At 42.3% G+C, this 21,148-nt stretch overlaps 1 protein-coding gene across 1 annotated transcript in view; it reads right to left on the bottom strand.

Annotated features, from left to right (window-relative positions):
* The window catches only part of LOC134602560 (aldo-keto reductase family 1 member B1-like), a 271,778-nt gene that overhangs the window by 164,439 nt on the left and 86,191 nt on the right, over positions 1–21,148 (bottom strand). The gene's annotated exons all lie outside the window — the stretch shown is intronic.

A 21,148-nucleotide genomic window follows, 5' to 3' on the forward strand; every position in this document is an offset into this window, starting at 1 on the left:
TTTCTCAGCTTTTCTTTCCCTAAGTCTTCTGTCGATACTGATTGACAGTTGAATAAGTGTATTTAGTGTAGTAGGTAGTTCAGTTCTGGAGAGCTCATCTTTGACAGCTTCAGATAACCCAATACGGAACTGGTTACGTAGAGTTATGTCATTCCACTGAGTTTCAGGTGCCCATCGTTTGAATTCAGCAATGTAATCTTCAACAGGCCGGTTTCTTTGCTGCAGTGTTCTAATGGTTAAATCGGCAGTCGCTTGTTTGTTTGGGTCTTCGTAAAGGAGAGACATGGCTTCAAAGAATTCATCCAGAGAATCCAATATGGGATCATCATTCTCAAGAAAGGAATGAGCCCAGGCCATGGGTTCACCTCTCAAAAATGAAATAACAGAACAAACTTTAGATCTTTCTGTGGGATATGATCGGGGTTTTAATGCAATCAACAACTTGCAGGAATTGATGAACTCTCGGTATTGGGACCTGTCTCCAGAGAATTTTTCGGGGTTGGAGACAGCAGGGTCACTAGCCGAGTGTGTAACTGTGTGAGGAGTATGGGTTTGCAAGTCCCTTACATAAGTAAGGATTCTTTCATTGGTGATCTGTAGATCTTGCATGCCTTGAGTGAGAGTATCCACCCTTTGGTTTAATCTGGTGATTTCAGAAGTGAGATCTGCTGTATCCATTAATTAGGCTGGATCAATCTGTAACGCTCAATTGTTGATAAGATGGAAACAACTGCAGATTTCTAAGGTTGATAATGTTTATTACTTTAAATAAAAAAGATAATCAAATTGAACTGTCTCTTTAATTCCTGGCAGGTTATAACCAGCAGCGGTGTTTGAAGTTGTTTCAGGATAACGTAAATTTAACACAACCAGCGAGAAGTTCCAAATTAGGATGCAGATAATTAATAAGTAGGTGTTGGAAACAAGATTATGAGTTGATGTGGAGCAGATAGCGAACCACTTAGATTTAGGATGGTTATATATTAAGTTGAGCCAATCTGGTTTACTTAACTTATGAAGGAGTGATAATCCAAATTGGTGATGGAGATTCCACAGAGAATCGAGGTTGCAGCAGGCAAGAGAATATCCAAAAACAGTCCGAGGTCGTAGGAGAGGAGAAGGAGGGTAAATGATTAAACAGTCCGGGTCCGATACACAGTAGAAGTAAATATTCAGTTTGAAGTTCGCGGGAGCTTTCGAGTTGATCCAGCACTGTGGTGTTGACGCGGACTCTCTATGAACCCTGGGAACGACCACGTCATAGGAGGGGGAGTGGCCGCGCTCCGAGAACCCGGAAGTCCACGGTTAGCGAATGCCGGAAGGTCTGACAATTAGCCCATATAATGAAGATTAAAACTGGAAAGACTTTAAGTGATTTGTATATTGAGTTTTATAATTTATCGAAATTGAACAAACAGAATCCCTCTACAGAAATTAAAACTAAGTTAAAAGGGCTACAAAAACAAAAAAAATTAAAGGTTGAACAGAAAATTATAACAAATATTCATAAATTAAAACTAAATAATTACCACACGGGGAATAGAGCAAATAAAAATCTGTCCAAACGATTACAAAATTATAATGCAAAAAAATAGAGTTGAACAACTGACCGACGGTCAAAAGGTTTATTCGACCCCTTCTTCAATAGGGGAAAGATTTAACCAATTCTATGAGGATTTGTATAATTTGAAACTGTCCCCTAAGGTTAATGATATTAAAAAATATTTACTTGACACGCAAATACCAAAAGTCACTTACCAGGATTTATTAAATTTAAATAAAACCATTTCGGAGGACGAAGTTCAGTTTCAAATAAATAGACTACCCATAAATAAAACTCCGGGTCCGGATGGTTTTACAAATGTATATTATAAACATATGCAGTTTCTGTTGACTAAACCTCTAACGGATATGTTTAATCAAATAGCCATAAACGAGTCCTTTCCAACCGAACTATTACAAGCAAATATCATTCCAATACTAAAACAAAATAAAAGTAGTACCGATCCTAGTAATTACAGACCTATAGCGTTAATTAATGTAGACATGAAGCTATATGCGGCTATAATCGCGGAGAGAATCAAGTCCATAATTACGACCCTGATCCATCCGGATCAGATTGGATTTGTACCGGGTAGGCTAGCATCTAGCAACACTAGGAGAATAATAGATATTGTTGATTTGGCCAATAGAGATCAGTTGCCCCTCCTGGCCCTGTCTTTAGATGTTGAAAAAGCATTCGACAGGGTCGGGTGGGGCTATTTAGCTGAAGTTCTCACTGCTTTCGGGCTTACAGGCTGGATACACAAGGCCATAATGGCTTTGTATTCTGCTCCTTCGGCGCGCACTGTGGGCCCTAATATTACCGCAGGGTGGTTTGCTCTTAAAAATGGTACGCGTCAAGGGTGTCCACTCTCCCCCTTGTTGTATATTCTGTCCATTGAGCCTTTGGCTATTAATATCAGGAACAATCCACGGATCAGAGGTGTTCAAATGGATACTCTGGATGTTAAAATATCTCTATATGCGGATGATGCGTTACTTACGCTCTCCGCTCCAGAGTCGTCTCTGAAATCCTTAATGTCTGAAATTGACAGATACTCTATTATTTCAAATTTCAAATTAAATATTAACAAATCCACAGTAATGTTCATGAATATGAGCAGTGAACAAGTCACTACCTTAGCCGACACTTACAAATTTATATGGACAGATTTAGAAATAAACTATTTGGGACTAGTTATAACTGCTAACCCGGCTGGAATAATGGAGAGGAATATTTTGATTTTCATTCGCAACATGAATCTTAAACTTAAAAAATTGAGAAATTTAGAAACCTCATGGCAAGGTAAAATCAATATTATCAACTCATACATTCTACCTAAATGGTTATACTTGTTCTCCATGATCCCACTTAAAGTCCCTGTACCCTGGTTGGCAATGATTCAATCAAGTTTTAACAATTTTATCTGGAACTATAAAAAACCCAGAATTACTCAAAAGATTCTAACCAAAAAGCTGAGCAATGGCGGTCTAAATTTCCCTAGCATTGTATATAGTTACCAAGCGAATATTATTAGGCATATTTATCTTCTCCAGGATCCTATACAGGTTTCTGAGCCCTGGTATATTATAGAATCCAAAGTGGCCCATTTGGATAAATTACAACATTCCTTGTGGACAACCACAAAGATTTCTCTTAAAAATTCTCCACTAACCAGCTCGTTGATATTATCCCAGACTCTGGAAGAATGGCTAAACATTAAGAAAAAACTAGGCATAAATAATTATATACCTAAAACATGTACGCTTGACATATTGGAAATATTGATAGAAGATTTCTCGTTAAAGCACTGGAATAATGTTGGCAAACTGAGGATTGCAGACATTATGCAGGGTGACAAGATCGTACCTTTTCAAAGCATTATAGATACTTGTCATATTCCAGGCGGAGAAATCTTTACTTATCTCCGCTTAAAAAATTTCATCCATAAAAACGTTATTAAATCATCTAATATATTTGCAAAGAAATTGGAATTTATTTTTCGAACCCAAGCTATCAGAAAAATTGCGTCTGTTGCAGCGTCCTTGTTGGAGCTGCTTAAAGAATCCCCTTATAGAGTGATCAAAAGGTGGGAATTAGATTTGCAGATTTCTGTAGAAGAGTGGAATTCCTCTCTAACTATGGTTAACAAATATATACACTGCCTTAACCTGTCTGAGTGCCATTTTAAAGTTTTATATAGATGGTACTATACTCCAGCCAGACTGGCCAGAATATATGATTCTACTGATCCAACGTGTTGGAGATGTGGAAGTCAGCCAGGTACTTATACACATATATGGTGGACCTGTCCTGCGGTTAGATATTTATGGTTATGGGCGTTTAATATCTTTACAGCTATCACGACAAATAGAATTGAGGAGAATGCCGCTTCGGCCCTCTTACATCTAAACCTGATTTTCAACTCCCAGAAGGACGTTTGTTTTGCCATACATTGCCTAGTGGCTGCTAAAATTATTATTGCGCGACATTGGAAATCATCAAAGCCGTTTGACAAGCGGCTATTGATTGATCAGATCATGTTCCAAATGTCAATGGAATATGCGCTGATCAACAATTCAACTTTTAGGTCGAAGAAGAAACAATGGTACATAGAGTGATTAAACAAATACAAGGGCATATTTGGACACCCTTCTATTTAGATAGTTTGTTATACTTGTATTTTATTGTGATGTATTTGTTGGCCTTACTAAGGGATAAATCAAATAGAATATAAAATAGATGTGGATCTATATAGACTAATTTGGGAAGTTAAAAATAATCGATTATGTGCTCTAAATTATCTGCTCTAAAATTTGGTGATGGTTTTTTGTTTTTTATTTTCGTTATTTATGCTGGTTCCTATGGGATCATTGTGACAATATCTTTCTGTACAATGTCAAATAATGTGTAATAATTTATTCTAATATATATTTATTTGTTTGTAACACTGTACATGAATCGATTCTCTTAGGCCCAACATAATTGTCTCTTACTGTGAAAAGGGAAAATATTTCAATAAAAACTTATTTAAAAAAAAAAAAGTGGGAAATCAAAGAGAATTAGGGAAGGAATGAGAAATAGTAAGCACGCAAGACACTGATGCTACCCCGTCTCCACACTGACCAATTTACTCAGCCCATAAGTTCTAAGTAGAACTTAGTGAAAGCCTAGAGGAAGGCATCTAATTTTTGTATGTGTGAAGGTCTCTAAGTTACAGAGATCACAATAAAGGAAGTCAGTATGATTGTGTGTAAATGGTGTTTGAATTTGAGGTGTACAGCAGTGGCTGAGAGTACAGATTATGTTGACAGTTGTGGGTAATCGACAGGCTTGATTAGATGGCCTAGATGTGGCAATGGTTAAATTTGCTTCAATCAACATTCAAGGCTTAAACTTTCCACATAAAAGATGGGCTTTTAATGAATGTTTAATTTCAGAAAAAATGAACTAGATATGTAGTTAATGATGGCTCCTTTTTACATATTTGGTGGGGATGCCCCGAATTGAAAAATACCATCAAGTCTCTACAAAATCTTTTAGTATCCTTATAAGGGATTTGATTCGACTTATCTCCTCATATGTTTCTTTTCAACATTCATCTTCCGGGAAACCATATCCAGAATTGTTTAATTGTGACTGTCTTTAGCAGTTAAAATTTGAATTGCACATGGATGGAGAATGGAGGCAGCATTCTCTCGAGATTATCTCCAACATGTAATATATCTGAAACTCTGGGCCCCTTGGAAACATTTTAGAGAAAACAATAATGGTTTAGTTTAGATTGGAATTTTTACCGAGTCCCCCCTTCCTGGACCTTGTATGTATGATGAGTGACTGACAGTTTTGTTGCAAATCTTATCGAATTGTTTTTGTTTTTTTTACTATCTGCATAAATATTTACACAATTTTATTTACAATATTTACAATAGTATTTGTTGAATTTAAACTTAAAAATACATATGAAGAAAAGGTCTATAGCTATTCATACAAAAACCTTACATTCTGAAATGTTGTATCTCACCCTTAAAGACACATTTTTAATCTGATACTTTTTGTATTTATGTTTTCTATGTTTAATTGAATGTTTGTAATTTCCACTATTCTGAAAAAAAATCTATATATATTTAAATATAGTCTTTACCACCAATTTATCAGAGGTACAGATATATTGATGACATGTTGCTTCTTTGGACAGGTTCGGTTCATAGTTTTGAACAATTTGTAACTATTCTCAATGATAATGACATCAACCTAAAACTGACATGTCATTGATAAAAGGCAAATTATCTTTTTAGATCTAAATATTATTCTAGGATCGATTACGATAGTGGCTAGTCGACTATGTCCAAGATCATAACCAGATATTGGCCCATTCTGCTACACAACCTAGAGTTACAACAAAGTCTTACCGACACGTCCACTTAGGTTCAATTACACCTAATTTCAACTGACTGTCAGAGACGGAAGGTACTTATAGATGTGGACATTGCAGAGTGTGTCCATTCATCACACCATCAAAGTTCACCAAGTCAACCCAATCTGATACCATTGTATATACTAACGCCTTGATTAACTGCAGCTTCACAAGGATAATTTATCTGATCACCTGTTCTTGTGGCATCCAATACACCGGAAAAAACTTTCAAAAGTTTTGACGAAGAATTCTACAAAATATAGGGTCTGTCACTAACCCTATAATTTCCACTCCGGTTTCAAGACATATTAACAACTTTCATGATGGCAATGCACACAATCTTACATTTCAAGCTATAGAAAAAGTCATTCCTAACCCCAGAAAGGGCAATTTTAACAGCGGTCTACTTCAAAAAGAATCCCAGTGGATATATACTTTCAAAATCCTTACACCACTGGGATTAAACGAAGAATTTAATTATTAAGCGGTAATAACCTTCTAGAGAGAAAGTGTCAGGTTACTCTAATAAAGGAGGGGGGTTGGCCCCTTGATAGGATTTATTATAAAGTGAAAGAAACACAAGGTTAACCATTTAGGAGATGAACCCTTTTGTGCAAAGAGTAACCCAAAGATAAATAAAATGTCACTTTTAATATGATTATTTTAAAATATTCTAGAAACACTTGTCATAAATACAGTTAATATCTGTAACAGGATAAAAATCCTACACAAAAAAAATTATCCAGAGGAGGATTATAATGAAAAGTAAATGTTCAAATAAATCTTAATGTTCTCTCCTTTTAGTTTTTCATCTCTAATTAATTACCTCAATAGCCCCATGTCTCCCCACCCATAATAGTGTGTTTTGTTTCTTTTTTTTTCTAACCTCAGACCTTATATTTCAGACTGGGCCCCTTAAAACAGCATTAACACCCAGCACTCCCAAGCAACCAAGTCCTGCAAAATCTTCAGAGCAGAGGTATCATCTCTGGAAGATTGCCCACCCTACCCTCCCCACACCATCCCACCCCATGGTCAACAACTTACTTATAGATAGTGCACATCAGCTGGTTTCCTTAACACACCAATCAAGTTACCAAACCTCTCCTCACCTGAATTCATTTAACACACTGCATACTTACACTGGTTTAAACACTCATTGATATTTGTGTGTGTTTGTATATATGATCTACATATCTATATAATACACATTTTCTCTAATGTTCTCCCTTCTATTTTTCACTTTAACACTAACTTCTCTGATCACTAAAATATCCCTATCCTTTCACTCACCTGTCCCTGGCAACACAATCCTCATTACTTCCACCTTACTCCCCTCCCCTCTCTATTCATCCCATGCACTCTACACATACCTTTCCAGCCTATCTCCACCAACTCCTCCCAAATCTACATACATACCCTCCTACAAAACTTTCAAATCCTACTCCCACCTTCACTTCCTTTCTATCCTTCTGCTCCTAGCAGCTGGTGATGTATCTCCAAACCCCGGTCCCCTCTCAACAAACACAGCACATACTAACCCAAGGACCCACACTAATCTCATACCCATCTCATGTTCCTCTAGATCCTCCTTCAATACTGCCCTCTGGAACGCACGCTCTGTTTGCAATATAACTAAATCCACTGCTGTCCATGACTTCTTTATCTCTCGTTCAATAGATTTACTAGCCTTAACAGAAACCTGGCTCTCCCCCTCTGACACTGCCACCCCTGCATCTTTGTCCTTCGGTGGTCTCCAACTTACCCACAACCCAAGAAACTCTGAATGTAAAGGTGGTGGTGTTGGGTTTCTCCTCTCCCCTCACTGCTCTTTTAAACCTCTTCCCACCCCCCCTTCCCTCTCTTTCCCGTCATTTGAAATATACTCAATTCGCCTTTTCAAACCCTTCTCCGCTAACATTGCTGTTATTTACCGTCCCCCTGGTTCCCCTCTTCTCTTCCTTGACCACTTTGCTGCCTGGCTACCCTATTTCCTCTCTTCTAACATTCCATCCCTAATTCTCGGGGACTTCAATATTCCTATAAACCCACCTTTGACCTCTGCAGCCACTAAACTACTTTCAATGACTTCCTCCCTCGGGCTATCACACTGGGCAAATTCTCCCACCCATGTAGCTGGCAATACCCTTGACCTAATCTTCACTTATGCATGTACAGTAACTAATATCTGCAACACTCCATATCCACTCTCTGATCACCACCTCTTATCATTTGCTCTTGCGTACCCCCTCACCCAACAACCTCAGCCTAACCCCCCTCAACTCAGGAGGGACCTTAATTCTCTGGATGTCCAACAGTTGTCAGCTGACATTGATTCACAACTGCTGTCCATCCCTTCCCTCTCCTGTCCTTCACTGGCCATCTCCATATATAACTCTACTCTTACATCTGCCTTGAACACTGCAGCGCCACTCCAAACAAGCACCTCAAGGAGGACCTGCCCCCAACCATGGCATACTAAATCAACGCGCTACCTGCAAAGATGCTCCCGTTGTGCTGAACGCTCCTGGAGGAAGTCTCGTACCCAATCAGACTTTCTCCATTATAGATTCATATTGTGTTCATACAGTGCAGCCCTTGCCCTTGCCAAACAGTCCTATTTTTCCTCTCTCATTAGTTCATGTTCCCGCAACCCCAGGCGTCTCTTTGACACCTTTAATTCTCTTCTTCGCCCTGCTGTGGCCACCCCCAAAACTAACCTTACTTCTGATAACTTTGCATGTTACTTCACTGACAAGATTGAACAGCTAAGGAAAGAATTCTCCCCTCCTTGCCTTTCTGTTTCTCAATCACACATAGATCATGCATTTCCTACCCTTCAGACATTCTCCCCAGTTACTGACCAAGAGGTGGCTGCTCTTCTTTGCTCCTCTCGCCCCACCACTTGCCCGCTCGATCCTGTCCCATCTCACCTTATCAGATCTCTCTCCACTTGTCTCGTGCCTTCTCTAACACACATCTTCAACTGCTCACTCTCTTCTGGCATCGTCCCTGCTGACCTTAAACATGCCACTGTAGTACCCAGTGGTGTATCCTGGTTTTGTGCTGCCCTAGGCAGAACAAAACTCAGGCGCCCCCCCCCCCCCCCCCCCCGCGCGCCACCCCCACCCAACCTTTACCCCGCCCCGCATTCTAAATACACACACACACATTCACTGACAGATACGCATACACTAGCTAACAGAAACACACACTCGCTAACAGAAACACACACACTGTAACAGACAAACTCACACTCAGTAACAGACAAACTCACACTCAGTAACAGACAAACTCACACTCAGTAACAGACAAACTCACACTCAGTAACAGACAAACTCACACTCAGTAACAGACAAACTCACACTCAGTAACAGACAAACTCACACTCAGTAACAGACACTCAGTAACAGACACTCAGTAACAGACACTCACTAACAGACACTCACTAACAGACACTCACTAACAGACACTCACTAACAGACACTCACTCACATACACACACACTCACAGGCAAACACACACATGGTCAGACAGACACACACACACACACACTCACAGGCAAACACACTAACAGACACACACACTAACAGACACACACACACACTCACTAACAGACACACACACACTCACTCACTAACAGACACACACACTCACACTCACTAACAGACACACACACTCACACTCACTAACAGACACACACACTCACACTCACTAACAGACACACACACACTCACACACACTCACTAACAGACACTCACACACTCACACACACTCACTAACAGACACTCACACACTCACACTCACTAACAGACACTCACATTAACACTTTTTTTGTTTTTTTTTTACTTTAACCCCCCAGCCTCCTTACCTTTGGGAATGCTGGGGGGGGGGGCTTCTTTTTTCCCTGGTGGTCCAGTGGCTTTTTTTTTTAACTTTAACCCCCCAGCCTCCTTACCTTTGGGAATGCTGGGGGGGGGGGGCTTCTTTTTTCCCTGGTGGTCCAGTGGCTTTTTTTTTTTAACTTTAACCCCCCCCCAGCCTCCTTACCTTTGGGAATGCTGGGGGGGGGCTTCTTTTTTCCTTGGTGGTCCAGTGGCTTTTTTTTAACATTAACCCCCCCCAGCCTCCTTACCTTTGGGAATGCTGGGGGGGCTTCTTTTTTCCCTGGTGGTCCAGTGGCTTTTTTTTTAACTTTAACCCCCCCAGCCTACTTACCTTTGGGAATGCTGGGGGGGGGGGGGGGCTTATTTTTTCCCTGGTGGTCCAGTGGCTTTTTTTTTTTAACTTTAACCCCCCCCCCCAGCCTCCTTACCTTTGGGAATGCTGGGGGGGGCTTCTTTTTTCCCTGGTGGTCCAGTGGCTTTTTTTTTTAACATTAACCCCCCCCCAGCCTCCTTACCTTTGGGAATGCTGGGGGGGGCTTCTTTTTTCCCTGGTGGTCCAGTGGCTTTTTTTTTTAACATTAACCCCCCCCCCAGCCTCCTTACCTTTGGGAATGCTGGGGGGGGGCTTCTTTTTTCCCTGGTGGTCCAGTGGCTGCTGGGTGGGCGGGCGGCGCTGCTGGGCGGGCGGCGAGGGAGCACTTCCTTTGAGCTGTCTGCTCAGCTCCCTCGCGCGCCGCACAGTGAGGCTGGGAGGCGGAGCCGGAATATGACGTCATATTCCGGCTCCCAGCCTCACTGTGCGGCGCGCGAGGGAGCTGAGCAGACAGCTCAAAGGAAGTGCTCCCTCGCCGCCCGCCCAGCAGCGCCGCCCGCCCGCCCGCCAAGCAGCAGCCCAGCATGTCTGTTAGCCGCAAGGCTAACAAGACATTTGCCTTGGGCATTTGGGGGGCGGCTTTTTTTGCCGCCCCCTGGAAAATGCCGCCCAAGGCAAATGCCTTGTTTGCCTCGCGGCTAATACGCCCCTGGTAGTACCTATACTAAAAAAACCATCCCTCGACTCATCCACCCTCTCTAATTACCGTCCCATATCCCTGCTCCCTTTTTCCTCAAAGCTTCTGGAAAGGCTTGTCTTTACCCGTGTGTCTCATTTCCTCAATTCCAACTCTCTCCTTGACCCCCTTCAATCTGGCTTCCGCCCTCTCCACTCTACAGAGACTGCCCTTATCAAAGTCACTAACGACCTAATCGCAGCTAAATCCAAAGGCCACTACTCCATACTAATTCTTCTTGACCTCTCAGCGGCCTTTGACACCGTTGATCATGCTCTCCTTCTTCAAACTCTTCAATCACTTGGTCTCTGTGACTCTGTCCTCTCGTGGTTTTCCTCTTATCTCTCCCAACGCTCATTCAGTGTCTCCTTTTCTAATGATACCTCCTCCCCTCGCCCTGTCTCGGTTGGAGTTCCCCAAGGCTCCGTCCTTGGTCCACTTCTATTTTCTCTTTATACTGCCTCTCTTGGCAAACTTATTACCTCTTTTGGATTCCACTACCACCTGTATGCTGATGACACCCAGCTATATCTCTCCTCCCCGGACCTCTCCCCTGCCATCCTGCAACGTGTCACTGCTTGCCTTTCTTCCATCTCTGACTGGATGTCCTCCCGCTTTCTGAAACTCAATCTCTCAAAAACTGAGCTCCTTGTCTTTCCTCCTCCTAATACTGATCCTCCTCTTTCACTCTCCCTTCAAGTTTGTGGTACCAACATCAGTCCATCCTTGCAAGCGCGCTGTCTTGGCGTCATACTTGACTCTGGTCTCACCTTTGAGCCTCACATCCAGCATGTTGCCAAATCCTGTAGATTCCATCTTAAAAACATAGCCCGCATCCGCCCCTTTCTTGCACCAGATACTACCAAGGAGCTTGTCCATGCTCTGGTAATCTCCCGCATGGATTACTGTAACCCTCTCCTGATTGGTCTTCCCAAAAGCCGTACTGCACCCCTACAGTCCGTAATGAACGCTGCTGCTAGACTGATTTTCCTCTCTAGTCGTTTCTCTCACACCTCACCCCTCTGCCAGTCCTTACATTGGCTTCCTGTATGCTATAGGAGTCAATTCAAGGTACTAACTCACACCTATAAAGCACTGAACAACTCTAGCCCCTCTTTTATCTCCTCACAGATCCATAGGTATGTCCCTTCTCGGTCTCTCCGTTCTGCCCGTGACCACCTCCTGTCCGTTGTCCGCACTCGTACGGCCAACTCGCGCTTGCAGGACTTCTCGCGGGCGGCTCCCTTCCTATGGAATAGCCTGCCTACCGCCATCAGACTCTCCCCTAGTCTTGCATCTTTTAAGAAGTGCCTTAAAACTCATCTCTTTAGGAAAGCATATGGCCTCCAAGACTAACCCTTACCTCACATACCTGTCTCTTGCCCTCTCCTAAAGGGCAGTCCACCTTATTTGATTGCAAATTCCTGTCCTAATGTGTTTTACACCCACCTCCTATAGAATGTAAGCTCGATCGAGCAGGGTCCTCTTCAACCTATTGTTCCTGTAAGTTTATTTGTAATTGTCCTATCTATAGTTAAATCCCTTCTCATAATATTGTAAAGCGCTACGGAATCTGTTGGCGCTATATAAATTGCAATAATAATAATAATAATAAATTAATAAAGAAAAAATATCTGTGATCAAAAAATAAATAAAACAAATAATCTAAGTGAAAATAATAAGGTGTAACAAAAAAGAATATAATTTGGTGGGTAATGGTTTGGTGATCAGGCCATACGTTGTAATATGAAACAAAAATGTAACAAAATATAAAGGGGTTACATTTGTAACACATCGTATTAGCCAGGAGGGGAGAGATATAACGTAGCAGATAATAAAGAGAGTGGAGCAAGTCCTGCAGAATAAAAAGATTAATTACTAGCTTCCCTACTCTGTTGTGCTTTTGATGGCACCCCTTAAAAAATGCTAGTCCCCCATCCTCCTCTTCATAAACTGCCTGGTACTCTGAGTAAAGCAAAGTTGCTATAAAGATGTCTCGTAAGGCTGAATGGCTATGTTGGAAAGTAATTCAAACGAAATAATGAAATAAAAAAGATAAATAAAAATAAAAAGATAAATAAAGTGTGTCTGGTAATGTCAGAAAAGGTCTTAGTTCATATCGTCCCATATTTAATTATACTCCATTTATTCACACCTAATATATTTGAATATGAATTATTTTTATTTTTTTAATTTTACAATTTTTATTGTTTTGTCATTCTGCAAAAAACTTAAATAACGTAGGGGGTACAGAAGAGAAAGATGGGGAGGAGTAACAGTTAGGTTGGGTACGTTCAGACTTTTACAGGTTTTGTGTTATCAAAGGCATGTCAATCTGCGACACATTGCCCAATACCAGTGGCGTAGTGTGGGTTGTCAGCACCCGGGGCAAGGCAAGTAATTTGCGCCCCCTAACCCGTGGATTTTAGCACTCGAGTCTCTTCCACTAGATTAGTTAAAAAAAACCTTACCCCCCAAGCACATGACTGTTCGAATGTGATCGCCGAGCAGGCTAATAAACTCATTCTGGCTCTGTGGAGAGAGATAGGACACAATGTAACCATCTGTGTGTTGTACTCTGTGAAGATGTTGTTTGGCAACTGGGTCATATTTGGCGAGTAACTTGAAAGTTTCTAAGAAATTTCCACAGTTACCATCTGTATTTAAATCTTCAGAGTGACCACGTAAGGGTAAGGTTCGCCTGGCTAGATACAATCAAGTATTCTGACTAAGATTGCCTTCCATTTTTCAAATGACCTCTGTTGTGCAAGCTGGGCAGCAGCATCAATAGTCTCCTGTTTATGCAGCCGCATTTCTAATTCTTTCCATATTGTAAATGCACTCAAGTGATATGAACTGCGCTCATGCTCTAGTAATCTAGGGCTTAACTTTCTCCATGCATTAAATCCACTTGACTTTCCAAATGAACTTTTCCAAATGAAAGCAATATGCAGCATTGTTTACAGGAGAAAACACCAACCATGTCCTTAACATAGTCTCACCATTGTCCAAATGTATGTAGAACCAATCCTTGGAAAATGACCTGCCATTACTGTCTCTTGGAAACCATGCATCCTTATTCTGCAGTTCCTCTGTCCCTCGCCTGACAAGTTCAGTTTTCAAGGTTTCATCCATGGTTTCAGGCCAATAGCCAATATCAGTATAAACGTTTTGGTCAATATTTTCTGGCAGATTTGGCTGAGTATAAACATCCTTAGATGAAACTGTCTCTGCTTCTAATGCAGGAAAAGGAATGTCTACCGACACAGGATCAGGATTATGAGTCTCCTGTGGTGCTGCTGATGGTCCTGCTGTAATTTCAGCAGTACTCACCAAAAACCGGTGAAGGCTTCCAGCTAACTTAGCTTGTTGCTCTGTCTCTATCTTTCTCCTTTTCCTGCCTTGTGCACCAGATTCTTTTTTTGTATGGCATGATATAGGTGTAGTATTCTGCTAAAATTCTAAAAAAAAAAAAAAATAATAACTTTCTTGCCTTGCTGCACTTTTAGCACCCCTTCATTGTATAACCATTTCTTTACTCTTAACATAATGTTTATTCACCTTCATGCCTATTGCCTTACTCTTTCAGCAAAAAAATAAAAATAAATTAAATGTTGCTAGGCCTAGACCCACTGGCTTACATCAACTTATGTTGAGCTGGAGCAGCTACATATGGATCGAAATCTGTCTCGTCACTGTTGAACCAACCAAACTTCAATCCATCTGGTCAGCTCAACATGCCAGTCTTGACCTGCAGACCGGGAACATCCCAAAGAAACTTCAGTTTGGGAGATACTCTGCTAGCACTACACAGCCAGCCCACTGAGCCCAGTACTACTCCAGTCAGTCCTGACTCCTACCTTTTTTTTCACCAGCTGTCACGGACCCGATCACAGCAGTCAGCAGGCTAGGTTTTCTCCTCCAGGTCCTCCTAGGTTTTCCTCCTGCAGCGTCTGTCACCACTGGCTCCCTCTCTCCTCTCTGGCCTGTGTCACCTGCCGCCGCTGCCAGCTTCTTCTTGCTGCTGCCTGGGCTGGTCTGGTGTGGTTCTCTACCGCGCTCAGCGCTGCGCTGGGCGGCCGCTGCACTGTCCCTCCCCCAGATAGTCCCTTGCTCTCTCTTTGCACCCACCGCACGCCTGGCACCCCCTCCACAGTGGGCGTCGAGCCGGCGGCTCGGATCGGATTCGCACAGCCAGCACTGCAGAGAGAGTGAGTGAGCCAGGCAGGGGCAGAGAGCTGCGAGTGCGAGCGCGCCCCCCCAGATGTTGCGCCCGGTGCGGCCGGCCCCCCCTGCACCCCCCACGCTACGCCTCTGCCCAATACAGAGCATTCAGCTGATCGCCAGGCAGACTGAGACAGACTTTTACAGGTTTTGTGTTATCTAATACATATCAATCTGCTTCACATTGCCCAATACCGAACATACAGCTGAGTGTCAGGCAGACAGAGATAACAATTCTGTTAGTAGGGAGTTACATATTTGACATATTGCTTTACAAGGCATTTCAATATCACATGTTGGTAAGTGTATTCCCCCTCAGGCAGGCCTTGTTCATGTTCTTGTTTCAACATTTTAATAGCATAGAAGAGAAAAGGGTTTAGGTGCGGTTAGGTTATTGTTGCATATACGTCTATAGCACTATTGTATTTAGGTTTCCCAACCCGGTGACACTTGGTTAAATTCTATTATATCACAGACTAATTGCTTTACGGGAGACAAGGGAAAGAAGGGCTGGTGCATGGATCATGTGCCCCCTGTGGTTGATGCCTATGCCTAGGCAACTTAGAGTCTTGGTTCCATCGTTTGGACTGCTATAACACCGCAGTACTCTGTTATGTGGATCTTTGTGCTGAGATCTGCCGGGTACAGGAAGGCCCAATCACCCGACCGCCATGCATTGTGTTAGTTAATTGGAGTGCTAATGGGGGGTTTCGTTATAAACTTTTCCCATGTGTCCTAAGCTATTTCCCAGTAGTGTCTGTACTGTGGGTGTCGCTTGTTGAGGGGGGTGTTTTGTCGTCATATAGTGGTTTCGTAGTGGCGTGCTTGCTTTACATTTTTTATGCACATCGCTATGGTAGGTACCTTTTGTGAGGATCAGTTTTGTGCTATTATGTTGGGTGCCACTATAAGTATATGAAAGATGAGATATCTGTCTGGTTTCGGAATGGAAGCTGGGAAGTCAAATAGGACGTAGTTTTCTAATTTGTGGGGCAGGGTTTTCCCTTTGCTGTCTTTGATAAAGGTAGCTATTTCCCTCCAAAAAATTGTCAGATGTGGGCAATTCCACCAGATGTGTGACATGTTCCCTATGCCATTTTTACATCTCCAGCAGTGGTTGGGTATAGCGGGGCTGAATGTATGCACCACCTGTATAGTATTTTTTTTGCTAATTCAACGTGTTTAGAGCAGAGGGTTAATGTTTTGGTGGTTATGATCATTTGTTCCCACTCTGGTTCACTAAAGATTGTGTGTAAATCCTTCTCCCAAGCTTTGATAAAATTGTAGTTCTTCAGTACTTGTTTCTTAGGTATTGCAGTGTATATAGAGGAGATGTTTTTTTGTGGGGGTTTAACGCCCACGTACATTCTCTCAAAATCTGTTAACTGCTGCTCAGTAGGGGAAATGGAGCCCGATTGGGTATGTGCGTGTACCCATGAAGTTAGTCGGTGGTACGAGTAATGTGATATTGTTGTTAGTTTGTGGGATAGTTTTAGTTCAGTGAAAGGTTTCAGGTTTGTGTTCGTGAATAGGTGGTGTAGGAAATGGATACTGTGTTTTTCCCATATTCTGTAATTGAAGTCTGGGATGAGATACGCTAAGGATTTAATGAGCATGTCCCTAGAGATATAGGTGTTGTTCGTTAAAGCTTTCTGGTGTGTGTTCCCAGATTGAAAATGTCAGACTAGTGGTCGGGAGGCATACTGAGGTTTGTGGTCTCTTGTCTGCCGGAATCCACGCCAGGGTGTCAATGCTTGCATTGTTAGCCCATTCTGATTCCAAATGTTTCCACTGGGGTTTCTGAGCTCCAGGTCTGGCCTGCACAATGCAGCTCAGTATGGCCGCATGATAATAGTTCTTTAAAGTTTGGCAAGCTCATGCCATCCTCATGTACAGGTCTTTGCATAACCCGCAATGGTGTGCGTGCTCTCTTTTCGTTCCACCCAACGCTGCAGCGTGCTAAAGTAAATGTGAGGTATTCGTATGGGCAGGGCCGGTGCAAGGATTTTTGCCTCCCTAGGCAAAAGTAAAGTTTTCCGCCACCCCCCCTTGTGACATCACAATGCCCCACCCATATGGTCTGCCATGTTAACTAACGCCAGTGCTGCAGTGCCGCCGTGTTTACATTAAAAGACCTGCAGGGACAGGCTATAGACACCAGAACCACTACATTAAGCTGCAGTGGTTCTGGGGACTATAGTATTTCTTTAATGTGAGGTAAATTAGAGATTAGTGCCACGAATAATATACAAGATTCAGGGCCGGTGCAAGGATTTTTGCCGCCCTAGGCAAAAGTAAAGTTTGCCGCCCCCCCCCCCCCCCCATGTGACATCACAATGCCCAACCCAATTTATTTCTCCCCCCCACGTCAATTTATTTCTCCCCCCTCCCCTACTTCTGTTGTAGCGTGGCCGAGCCCTGTATGGTCCGCGGGTACAGGGAGCTTTTGTTTCCTGTACCCGGCCGGACTACTTCCTGTTAGTCCGGCCGGGTACAGGAGACAGATACTCCCTGTACCCGCGGACCATACAGGGCTCGGCGACACTACAGTAAGGGAGTGAAAGGAGGGAGCGCTGAGCGCTTCACTGCTGTCAGCCCCTCTCCTCATGCTGCGCCCGGGCGGTGTGCCCTCACGGACGCACCACCCCGGGCAAAGCTGAAGCCGCCTGAGGCTCTCTACAGCTCTACAGCTGCCTAGTCCACCTAACAGGTAGCGCCGGCCCTGCGTATGGGTAGGGACCTGAAGTTTGTAGTTTGGGGAGGATTATCTTTTTAATGGCCTCGATGTGGCTGGACCACAATATAAATGAGGGTTCCCAGTCTTGTAGTTGTTGTTTTATTTCTGTTAAGAGTTTGTCGTAATTGGAAGCGTGCAGCCTGCAATTTTGTGTAGGAAATGCCTAGGAATTTGATGTGGTCGTTTCTCCAGTCGTAGTTGTAGGTTTTTTTTCAGTCTTTGAGTCATGTCTGCGGGGAGCCCCCTGCTCAGGGCCTGTGTCTTGGAAACATTCAGTTTGTAATATAAAAATTTGCTATAAGTTTCCAGGACCGAATGAAAGTGTGGTAAAGAGGTTTCTGGGTTTTGTATTGTAGGCAGTAAGTGTAGTCCTTGTCCTTAGGGTGTGGAGTACGCCATATGTCATATAAATTGACTTGAAGTAGAAGTTTGTTGAGGAGAGTGCAGGCGGATTGGAGTTTTTTCTATCGGGGTGTGGCAGGGTCAAGAGTAGTGTCTTATTCAGGTTCAAGGATGTGGTTCAAGTCGCCACAGCACACTAGGAGGCCCTGTTGTAAGTTGCTAGTTTTGGTCAAAAATTGTCTTGGGTTATCATTTGGTGCATACATGTTGACTATGGTGTAAGTTACATTGTTGAGGTTGCATATGAGGATGAGATATCGTCCTTTGCTATCGGTAGTGATTTTGAGTAGTTCGAATGCCACTGATTGGTGTGTGAAAATGCTAACTCCTCTGAACTTGCGGGTGTGCATGGAGTGGTATTGGTGTGGATAGGTTTTAAGGCCCAGGGAGGAGTTTTTAGAGCGTTGAAAGTGAGTTTCTTGGAGACACAACGTCTGCTCCTTGCCTTTTTACTTCTGTAAGGAGCAATTGGCGTTTCTGGGGGGTAGTTAAGGCCCCTAACATTGTGTGAATAGATTTTCATTAAGGGTTGGGTGTGTTGTATGGAACAAGATACAACAAATACAGGGTGCGCTAAGTAGGACAATGAGAGATAATAAACAAAAATAATATAAAGAGTCTCTTAAAGTACAGCGAAGACCTGGAGGGTATATTCTTCAGTTCTTGCTTTGAATCCTCAGTGGTAAATATGAAATACAAAAGCAAAAATAGAGACCAATAGTGCAAAACCGTTTTTGGAAAGCTGGATCACGAACAACATAGAAGTAGAGAAGTGCCAACTCACAATTTAAAGAGCTATGCCCAGCTCTAGGTAAAACAGCATGGGCATAGCTCTTTAAATTGTGAGTATTTTTGCTTTTGTATTTCATATTTACCACTGAGGATTCAAAGCAAGAACTGAAGAATATACACTCCAGGTCTTTGCTGTACTTTAAGAGACTCTTTATATTATTTTTGTTTATTATCTCTCATTGTCCTACTTAGCGCACCCTGTATTTGTTGTATCTTGTTCTCTCCATTCTTTGAAGGGTTTGAGGGTTACCCTTCCCCTCAGGTGTGCAGCTCTATTCTCCCCTGTGATCAGTACTGTAGCGCTGTTCCTCTCCTATTTTTTTTTTCTGTTTGGGTGTGTTGTATGTTATGGTTTGTGCTGCAGGAGAGTGTAGTCTAGTGTTCTGACATTCTCTATAGAGACACACTGGTGTGAGTGCAGAGAACTGCTCGTTAGTTAGTTGCTGTGGTTGTGCGGTTTGGTGCCTGGGGATGATTGTGCATACTGTGCAGTGTGGAGGTGAAGAGTCATTGCCTCAATTGTTTTGCGGGTTAGTGCTTGTTGAGCAGTCTTCAAGATTTGTCTGGTGTGCACCGTGGGCGTTCTAATTTTCTGAGGTGTGGGGTAGGGGTAGAGGTAACTGGGGGTGTAACACGAGCTGGAGATGAGGCTCAACTATATACAACAGTGCCCAGATGGTGGGCTTGGTATCCGTGGTTGGTACCGTGGGGGAAGTGAGCATGCGTAGGATGAACACTTAGGAGGCTGCATGGGTTCCTCCATTGGTTATAAGGTATTGGTGAGACCATGGATTGCCGTTATGGCAGACACGGTCCTCTGTTGTTGGGTGATTAATGACTCAGGCATTGATAGTGCTGTGTGCCACATGTGATTTGCGAATACGCAGTGAGGAAGTGACTTTGGCACGGTGCAAGGTCAAAAGGAAACAATTGAAAAAACTTATACATATACATTGGTAAAACAATAGAGTCAAACATTGGCACAAGTAATGTACCTATATATTGTCATATTGCATGTGAGTATGGGTAGCGTCATAGTGTAAATGGAACCATTAAGTACACCACCAGTTTATGAGGGCAGGCGTTAGTGTGTCAGTGGGGTATCCCACCATGGCATTGTTAGGTGCCAAAATATAGGTCTGATATCGTGAAACTCCTAGCAACCTGGTTGCAAGATTTAAATTAAGCATTTCAGTGAGATAATGATGCATTATCTACATTTCAGAGTCATTAATACAGTATGTATATGGTTTTATTTATTTATTTTTATATTTGTATTTTATATTTTCTTGTGTGGTGTCTCGTCGTGCTATTGTTTCTTGCCTGTGTATGCACAGTGGGGTGCACTGTGAATATGCATGAATTTTAATAGGCAGTTCTCTCTCTTTATTATTTATTATACCAAATGACTCGGTTATTCTTTGACATTCCAAATAAAACCTTTCCTTTTTTTTCTATTTTTTCAATTCTTTTTTATAATGTTGTATCAAGCATCTTTTTGGTGGGTATATTCTTTCTCCCTCTCCCCCCTCTGTTTCCGTTGGTGTGTAATTAACTAATTAACAATTTCCCTGAACCTTTTTACATCTTCTTATATTAAGCTAAAAATAGAGATTTCAATTTATTGATGTTAATCATTGCGTCACTTAAGAATCTTAATTACTTTTAGACATCAATTAATGCTAAGTATATTTAAGTGTTCTTGCACAGCAAGACCACTTACTGTTATGTCACATATATATTATTATTCTTATTGTAGCCAAATTTACCACCCTAACTCCTCACACAGTTTTTACACTACATAGACAGTAATATACCGAAACGTGTGGATTGTTCCCAATCGGTGTGCTATTACTTTGTGGAAAGTTTCGCCGAATGGTTCACGAAATATCGTCGGTTTTGTGGCAAAATTTGTCCCGTAGGAATGAATGGCAGAATGTTCAAAATGGTGAGCTGAAAAATCAGGACATGTTTTCTAAACTGCCACCACTCCCTCATTTTCAAACCCACCTACACAAATCTTATATATAAAAAAAATGTTCAGCTATCCCTGCTGCCACAAAAAATGTCCACGGCTAAGCCATAGTCCTGATTGTT

The sequence above is a fragment of the Pelobates fuscus genome, chromosome 3 (genome assembly GCF_036172605.1).
Source record: "Pelobates fuscus isolate aPelFus1 chromosome 3, aPelFus1.pri, whole genome shotgun sequence".
NCBI classification, from domain to species: domain Eukaryota; kingdom Metazoa; phylum Chordata; class Amphibia; order Anura; family Pelobatidae; genus Pelobates; species Pelobates fuscus.